The sequence below is a fragment of the Gadus chalcogrammus genome, chromosome 11 (assembly GCF_026213295.1).
Source record: "Gadus chalcogrammus isolate NIFS_2021 chromosome 11, NIFS_Gcha_1.0, whole genome shotgun sequence".
NCBI classification, from domain to species: domain Eukaryota; kingdom Metazoa; phylum Chordata; class Actinopteri; order Gadiformes; family Gadidae; genus Gadus; species Gadus chalcogrammus.
Genome location: NC_079422.1, coordinates 22,133,884 through 22,143,909, shown reverse-complemented (window position 1 = coordinate 22,143,909; position 10,026 = coordinate 22,133,884).

Genomic DNA, 10,026 nt, shown 5'->3' with positions numbered 1-10,026 from the left:
CTCCCTGCCAGCAGTTCCCTGTTCTAGTGGAGCTCAGCTGGGACGAGCTCTGCACCACTGGATTCTAGTCGGTGTTCCTCGCCTATGATAACAATGACTCCTATATCGCTCTTGTTCTCCAGGCAAATGATATAATCAGGTTGAATTTGTCCAGGACTTCTCCCAAGGAATGATTGGGCCGGTTTGCTGAGCCATTTTCCTTCCGGTTGCTGATATCAATAGTTGAATGGGAAGAAGGGTGCAGGCGCTTGACAACAAGCGTTATATCAGGATGATACTTGATATGATATCAGGTATTACGTTAGGATAACATTCGAGCCGCTCTTGCGTTGTGCACCAGCAAGCAGCAACTATCTGTTGTGTCTTGGTGTCCGTTTTATGTTACGTAGCATCAGTACAGTTGGCTAGGCCCTCTGGACCACTGAGACACTAACCCATTCGCTGTTGGGTTGGTGTCTCAGTCATTTAACGTAACGTTAAATCCCTCTTCAGTATAATCCGCATGGGGCACTGCGGCCGGGGGGAGGCTGAGGGAAGTACAACCAGTTTGGTGCAATACAAAACGGCAATGTGGTTAAAGGAATTGGAAGCATTCTTCGAATTGGAAGAATCTTCCAACACAAACAACGGCAAACGCAGACAAAATGATGCTTCTTCTCTAAGGCAAACGCTGACAAAATGATGCTTCTTCTCTAAGGCAAACGCAGACAAAATGGTGCTTCTTCTCCAGGGCATCACAGTTGCCAGCTGTCAATCAACGCTTTTCAACTTTTGTAGAGAGGAGGTCTTTCGGGGTATTGTCACTGAAAGTCCTTGACTCCCCCTATCTTGTAGACTGAGCACGCAATGGATGAGACATAATAAAATATTGTCAAGTTGTTCACAAGCTTTCTTTGTGTTACAAATTAATTTGGTATATCTAAAGTTTGTTTCACTGTTGAGGAGAACGGGGGAGAGCGTCATTCCCAGTAAAAGGTGATTTCCTGTAAAGTTACTGTAAGCGGCTGTTCGGTTCAAACAAACGACTTGCATTAAGGAATCCCCAGACATTTAGAACAGCAGGCAAGATATCCGATCATCTGGTATCGCAAGACTAGCCTGACTGATATTGCACAAAGGCCTCCCAACTAGCAGAACATCAGCTCAGCTCCTTTAACCTTCAGGCCTCCTATTCTCTCCTCTCCTCTCCTCTCCTCTCCTCTCCTCTCCTCTCCTCTTAATCCTCAGGCCTACCATCCTCTCCTCTCCTCCACCCCTCTCCACTAAAACTAAATAAACAATAGCAACCCCCAAATAACAATCTTTAAAAACATTTAGTTTTGAAGTTCAAACTAACTTTAACCAATGTACACCCATCTTGAAACTGGATACATGAATTTAATTTGTGAAACCTGGGATTAAGATAGGGGTAGATTGGAAAATAATAATAAAAATATGCAGCTATATAGAATGATTTAAACTAGATAATCTTGCAGCCCGAACCTCATTGATATTTACAACGGTACATCCTTATCCGATATAATTTGCCATGTATACCATGTCACCCAATTTGGGGGTAGCTTCAGGACTGCATCCCCTTCCTCTTCCTTCACCCTCGCTGGTATCACCTCCCTCTGCTCTACCTTCCCCTTATGATTGGCTGAGGCTGTCCTGGCCAACACTCAACTGTCACCTCTGAAACCCAACCTCACTCAAGACAGCCTCACCGGTACTGCCTGCGACAGGCACTGGTCCCACGGTATTTCACGGCTAACTCAATGAAGCTCTTATAGAAGGTGAGTAGGTCCTGTTGTTTTACTTGGTGACCAGCCGCATGTCCATGTCACGTCCGACTGAGTGGAGCGTTAACCCTTTCATCTTCTGGGTTCTCTGCTGGCTGACGTCACAGTGTCTGAGTCAGCGGAGATGTTGGCAGGTGCACTAGTTCTGAGCACCGTGCTTGCAGCCTTACCAGGTAACGTTCGCCCGGGATTAGGATTCTATTAGGGTTCAAGAATTCACCCTGCATGATGTTACTTTTCAATATAATGCATGTTCATTTCCAGGGATTAAATATTAGAAATGTGTTAAGGGTTATATTGAGAAGTTTTTTTTGCATTCTGTGCCCTAGTGTGTAAAAGCTTGTGACAACATTAGATGAATTCGGGTGGATCATCTGTTGTTCATTCTGTGCTGCATGTTGTTCGGCATCCAGGTGCCCTTGCCTTTACACCTAGGTTATTTATACAGTATTGATTGGATTTTGTGCAAGGTAGTCAGCCAGTCAGCCAGCAAGGCATTTAGCAGGACAGCAAGCCACCATGGTGGCCATCAGATCTTATTATCGGTCTATTAATTGACGCATTCATCTGCCACCCCTTTTGAACCAACACATTTTCAACCTATCCAAAAGCGTACGTCAAAGGGTTTTGGCTGTGATTCTCTGTTTATGTCGATATCAATGGTGTGTGTGTGTGTGTGTGTGTGTGTGTGTGTGTGTGTGTGTGTGTGTGTGTGTGTGTGTGTGTGTGTGTGTGTCCTTCAGGAGCCCAGAGCAGGTGGAGTGTGTCATTTTCGAGGAGAGAGATCTGTGTGTGGTCTGGAACCACCGTCACTTTGCCCTGTCGCTATGACTACCCATCAGGTATCATAGGGACAAATTCCTTTTATCTTATTTGGATACACTGCTGTTATGGACCTCATGTTTTTTTGTTTCTTTTTTTATAAATATAAATGTATTTTATACACATTTATCAGGGAACTTTCCGTTTTTAATTGGTTTTCAATGCCTAGGTCGGTTGATTGATAGGTCATATTGCAGATTTCTTTTTCAGTACAGTATATTGTTTTTGACTCACTTTTTCATCAATCCATTGATATTCATTCATCGATGTCTATCTGTTATTCAACATGCTACTACCATGCTACCATGCTGATGCTATAATTGAATCGTAATGGTGGTGTATGTGAACCAGTGATCTCTATTCCACAGGCCACACGATGAAGCGGGTCATGTGGTTCCGTGTGTCCGTCGACGGTCACAGAGAGTTCACCCACCACTCGGACCCAGACCAAGTCAGCCTGTCCTACAGGGGGCGCACACGGTACAAATACAGTGCTCAAAACCAGGCAATGTGTATATAAGGCCCATTTCAATAATCCAGTGTTAACTAAGGAGCTGCTGTTTGGATCAAAGAATCAATTGTAGTCAAAATCAACTTATAAAAGCCGGGGTTAACCACAGAATATTAGTGTATGTGGACAAACACCCAAAAATAAAAGAGTTAGAGTCAAACAAAGAACACTCAAGACCGGAACATTTCTGAATGAATCATTGACAATCAGCTGAATACGTAACACAATCTCCCCTGGGTCCCCAGCTACATAGGGGGGAGCTACTCCAGCTGTTCGGTCCAGATCAAGGCTGTCAGGCTGAGTGACGCGGGACAGTACCACTTCAGGTTTGAGACGGACCAGCCCAACGGGAGATGGACCTCCCCTGACACAGTCTCCCTCACCGTCACAGGTTGGCCTCAGGTTCATCACAGAGACACTCCCGTGTTAAAGGTGCAGTCGCTGGAGAGATGAAAAGAGTGGGAAAGTGTACCATTTTGAAAAAACTTTCCCTCCCGTCTGTTCCATATGTTTCGCTGCCATTGAGAAGTTTTGCATTACACACACCTGTGAGTGAAAGGCAAGAGAGATATGTCAAACCAATCATGGATTGGTCTCGGATTTGCCTATAATCAAAATGGGCTGATACCGAGGCGGGCGCTGTCATCTCTGAACAGATACTCCCTCCGCGCATTTCCCTCCCTGATGGATGTCTGTGCCATTTCTAACAATCACGCCCACGTTAAGGCCCAATCCCATTTCTACCCCTTACCCCTTTCCCTTACCCCTCCCCCTTGTTTTGAAGGGGTAAAGTGAAGGGGTAAGGGGGAGGGGTAATGGGAAGGAGTAAAGGGAAGAAATGGGATTGGGCCTTGGGCCCAATCCCATTTCTACCCCTTACCCCTTCCCCTTACCCCTTCAAAACAAGGAGGAGGGGTAAGGGGAAGGGGTAAGGGGTAGAAATGGGATTGGGCCTAAGGCTCTTGAATCAAACCTATCTTTTTGCTATTAAGGAGCTGAGATCACTTTTAGGTCTGCACGTTCAGGGTCCAAACTTCTCTTTGAATGTCGTGCTGTTGTTGAAAGTAGTTCGGGTCGCTTTTAACTCACTTTATTTGTTAAAGTATTTCGGTATGGTAACTATGAAGCAAAAGGGAGGGAATTGTATCAAACACTTCGAGCCCCGGGCTTAGGCCCGAGGCTCTCTGCGGGGCGCCTATGAGTCTCTGACCTCCTCCGGGCTCTGCAAATGGACCAAGTAGGCGGGGCCTATGTGAAGTGGGCGTGGCCTATGTGACGTCTTAGCTGCGGTTTCCACGTCTGTCTTAAAGATGCTGCCTTCTGTGGCTGGGGTAGATATTACAGCTTGTATGTTTGATCCTGCTCCCTTGTGGCCGTGTGGGGGCAATACAGCTTGTGTGGTCGATCCTGCTTCCTAGTGGCTATGTGGGAGCAGCTTATCTAGACATTTCAAGTTAAATCCTGATTGATTCCTTTCAGTTCATGAAGTGTTTGCGTTCCAGACCTGCAAGTCCAAGTGCATCCGGTCAGACTCGGCCACATGTTTGCGTTGGGAGACACTGTGTTCCTGGGCTGTCAGGCCAGTGGATGTGCCGCCTCCGGCCGGAGCCTGGCTCTGTACAGGTATGTGATAAATTTTGCTTGGAAAGTGTCATTCTGTCACTGTAGGCGTTCAGCTGTAAACCTGTCCGTTAAGAAATCCCGGCTTCCCAGACAGAAATCCCGATTCCTTGCCAGGCCTTGACTCAGGGACAGGGACTCAGAAGCAAAACTCAAAAGACGGCAGTATGTTTAACCAGAAACGCTTTACTAGAAAATGATAACAAAAACGCTCTCATGGAGGATACAAAACTATAACAAAAGGTGCTCGCTAAGGAGGATACAAACAACAATTAAATGCAGTAGTATCTGCAAGTATCTGGGTACAAAAAACTAGCAAATACTGAGGCTTGACAATACCCAGGGGACGCAAGACGAACTGACATTAGACAAAGGGAAACAAGGGGTATTTATACATGAGGGAGGGGAACACAGGTGAGACGAATCAGGGGCCGGGGAGGCAATCACAGTGGAGGAAGTCAAGTGCCTGAAACGAGAGGGAAAAGGGAACTACAAAATAAAACAGGAAGTGAACGACAAGACATGAGTGATTTTAACTTGACATGAAAATGCTCAACAGAATTAACAAACTTTGCGTGACATGACATTCCTCCCCGGAGCGTGACTCTGTAACGTTTCCTCGACAAGCAAATCCGAATCTGATGTTATTTGGCTCGTAAACACCAAGTCTCGGGAAGTTTCCTGTTCCCTACTCATTGTTATTCTATTTACTATGACATTTAAATTTACATTTTAGGTCTTTTAGCAGAAGCTTTTAGCAGAAGCTTTTATCCAAAGCGTCTTACATTAATTACTTTGTCAGACGAAGAGAATAAACGTATCCCCGTCGGTAAAGAAAGGATGTTCATAGTAGCCTACCAATTACTCTTTGTGTATGAGTGTGTTTTTAAGTGCGTGTTCATGTGTGTCACATCTTACCAGAACCTTCTACAGTGTTCATATGATGATGTTGTCCTCAGGAACGGGCTGAACCTGGGATCCTATGAGAAGTGGATGATCGTCAACCGCTTCGAGCAGCAGAACGCCGGGACCTACACCTGTCGACCGATCCCTCCCCAGAACGTCGAGTCCCCGCCGCTGACGTTGGCTATGGGACGTGAGTGGTCCTCCGACCATGGCCTGATTACCTCATTCAGTATATACACGATTTACGCATGTAAATGAATATGTGGTTTCCATTAATCTCTTCAGACAAGACCAGAAACAGTTGCCAGATCTCACATAAAGTATCAAATGAATGTCCGCTTTGCTTCTATTTTCCTACATGCATCTCCTTTAACGCTATTGCTGCTCAAAAGCATAGACGTAGATGTACAATCGAAGAATAAAACCGAGACACACCGCTTCCATCAACACCTCACTGCGCACGTCACTCTTGCTGCCCATCAAGCAGCATTTATTCGACATACCATGTCTCTGTGCTTTCATCGTGAGCGAATCACAACGTAAAGCCCAGCTTTCTCCCCCCCCCTCCAGATGGACCCCGGACCACCGTCGTCACGGTGTCCCCGGTGGGAGAGCTGTCAGCGGGGGGGTCGGCCACTCTCTCCTGCAGCAGTGACGCCGCCCCCCCGGTCGAGAGCTTCGCCTGGTTCAAAGGTAGCAGTCCTCGCTTTATGTTTGAATGTTAACACAACAGGCGTGTAATGTGTACGTTATGGTGAATGGAGCCAGACGAGCCTCATGGGGCGAAAGAGAGGACACTATGTTACGCTGCACGATATTAGAAGCTTATAGTGCCGATATGACTGAAGACCAGGAATATAAGATCTAGATCAGGGGTGCCCAACCTTTTTTGACCCAAGATCTACTTTTCAAGTAGCCAACCTCCCGAGATCTACCAGCAAACCTACCTTCAAGCGGGGGGGGGGGGGGTAGAGAACAATTGTTGGGGGGGGGGGGGGGGGGGGGGGGGGGGTAGAGAACAATTGTTGACCGGGGGGGGGGGGGGGGGGGGGGTTGTATCGTGAACCTACGGACTTCAGTGGGGGTTTCATTCCGTCTGCGCACGGCACCTTCTCAACGATAATCAATAATCTTCCTCCCACTCAGGGTGAAAATGGTAGGTCTTAGCTTGTTTCCCCTCAGCCATGCCAACGTTTAGGAGTGTGTAACTACTGTTGACGGCTTTCAACTGCTGTTAACAGCACATGCGCTACCGCGCGTATATGTCCCGCGCAAATTTAATTTTATTAAAAATAAAAAATAAAAAAATTTTTTTTTTTTTTTTTTTTTTATTCACCCCTCGCGATCGACTTGGGATCTGTCGGCGATCTACTGGTAGACCGCGATCGACTGGTTGGGCACCCCTGATCTAGATACAATGGAAAACAAGGAGCCAAAGGGTTCAAATGATCTCAAAAGAGTTTTACTTAAAAAAAAAAAAAAACTAGAATTCACATGGTGTTTCCAGAAATATGCCACACAACTAGTGGTCCTTGGATTCAAATGTCCCTATATCATCTTTCACAGTGTCCTTCACATCTGGTGAACCAACGTTCACGCACCAGCTAGTCATGCTTCTTAAGTTATAATTCAGCCGATATTATTTCTAAACTGATGTGTGGTTTCTACTTTTTATATAGATTAAAAAAGATATACATTAAAAAATGATTTTTATAAAATCAAAAGCATTTTATATTCATGCATATTGCATTGTATGCATGTCAAAAATAATGTGAGGTGCATTCCCTTAATGGCCAATGCAGCAGATGATGTTGATAGTCTTCATTTTGAGAGGCAAGGACCTTTATTTAGCATCTACAGGCTATTATTGTAAGACATACTTGATAGTCTTAATTTATGGGATATATACTAACCAGACTGCCCGGGATTCCCAACGGCCTTTACAGAGAGATGATTACGAATGTGTTACACATATTTTGTCACGTTACGTTGTGTGTGTGTTTTTCCCAGATATGGAAAGTCACAGCATACCAGCTAGCTACAGACCCCAGCTTCACCTGATAGGTCTGACGTTCAAAGATGAAGGACAGTACTTCTGCGTGGCTCGGAACTCCCTGGGCACTGACCGATCCCAGCCCATGCTACTGAACATCACATGTAGGTTTCTCATGACAAAACAACAACAATCTAGGCTTTGAATCAACATTTTGGAATCAAATGTGGGAATGATGTCATTGAATGAGTAGCAAAACATTTGGTGAATCTGTGTAGAATTAGAATTGGGTTTGTCGTACATTACAAGACGGTAGGTGTAGTTTTAAGTAGAACCAATCCTAATAGGTTTGATAGATTTCTAGAGATTTAGCAGATTCTTGTGGTGGTAATGCGTCCGAGCAATGTTGGAAATATTGCTAAGCTGAATCTTTGATCTAATGCAAAGCAGATATCTCAGCGGCGATAAGACCTTAAAGACCTTACCACCATTATGTATATCACCATGTGACTTAGTATCAGCTGAACTGCAAAGGATTTGCACCAGTTTGCATTTGTTTTATTTGAGATTATTGTGTTACATTTTCTTGAATGGTTTTACTAATATTAATGGATAAAAGGAAATTCATTATTTATTTCAGCATTCAACTCATTCAACACAATTTCCCCTTTCAAATTACCTTTCTTATTGTAGGACAAACCAACTCCAAAATGTTGGTTAAACACAGGTTTTTACAATAAATTGTTCTGATAGGCTGATCAGAACTAACATGTGAAAGAAGTGCTATCAAATAACCTGCTACAAAATATCCTCCAATCAGAAACTGCAATGGAAATGTCCTGTTTTCTGTCCCCTTTTAAGGTTTGAGTGAAAGTGTATGCTCACACTTTAAGCGGGAATAGGGATAGGCCAAATAGGGAACCTTTCTTTGTGTAATCTAGCTAATCTTCATCTGTGATGTTTCTGTCTGTCTTCCTGCCTTCCTGTCTAGACTCCCCCCAAAACACTCGGGTAGTGGTGAGTCCTCGGGGCGACATCAGAGAAGGCTACCATGTCAACCTCAGCTGTGTGAGCCAAGCCAACCCACCTGCCAACAGGTATCTGTCTCTGTGTCTGTCTGACTACTAATCACTACAAATAGACATTTCACACAATGTCAGCAAATATTTTAAACAGCACGATAAGTCAGTATTTTCTTTTATACTTTAGTGAAAGATGAAACCCACTCAGAAGTGGACTATTCCATTGCCTTCCGTGACCTATCCGGAATAACTTTAGACCGCCTATCATCCTCTGACCACAGGTTTGCGTGGCATCGTATCCTTGGCGACAAGGTGTGGGCCAAAGGAATGCACCAGAACATGTCTTTCCCATCGGTGCGCTCTCACAGTGCCGGTCAGTACTACTGTACGACATGGAACCGCCTGGGCCACCAAACCTCCCCGGTCGCTACTCTCTCTGTACTGTGTGAGTACAGCTCACTGGGTCCATATGCATGGGCAGGTGTGTGTGTGTATGTATGTCTGTGTATTTATGTGTGTGTTTGTGTGTGTGTGTGTATGTGTGTATGTGTGTGTATGGGTGTTTGAGGTGTGGTTTATTTGTTTAAACAAATGATGACACATAACAAGGAAGTTAACCAAAAACACAGCGACATGTCGGGCCTGATATCATTTGTCCTATGACTTGTGCGCCCTGTGGACACTTTTTCTGTCTGATGATAGAAAAATAAACAAACTGAAACTGAAACTGAAACTGAAACTGAAACTCCTTTTCTCGCCATCCTCTCTCCGTAGATCCTCCTAAGAACACGTCGGTCCTGGCCCGTCCCTCTAGCGTGGTGGACGCCGGTCGCCCGCTGACACTGACGTGTAGCAGTCAGGCCAACCCGGTGGTGGACAACTTCACCTGGCATCGGCTTCCACTGGACGGCGCCCCCAGGCGAGGTTTGCATCGCCGCACTCAGAAGGCGAACCACCTTCCGGATGTTTCCGGACGGTCCGCTCACTTTAGTGTTGAGATGTTGCAGTTATTCAGATTTAGACAGAGGCATAGAGTGTTTTCTGAATGCTGAAGTATGTTCTTCGTAAAACGTTACGGTGAAATTTAGGAAAATGTGTTAATTGTGATATTACAAATAATTGTGTCCATGTTTCTTCCCACACTATTTATGTAGGGTTTAAATAAAGAGAAGTTTGGGATTATCATCGTTGAACAGTAACCACCATGATGGTATGTACACCCCCCCCCCCCCCTAGTGTGGGGAGCCAGGACGGGCCCCTCCTACACCTTCTCCGAGGTGGGTCCGGGGGAGAGCGGACAGTACTACTGCGAGGCCCGCAACCGCATCGGCACGCACAGCTCTCCGGTGATCACGGTCCGGGTGAGAGGTG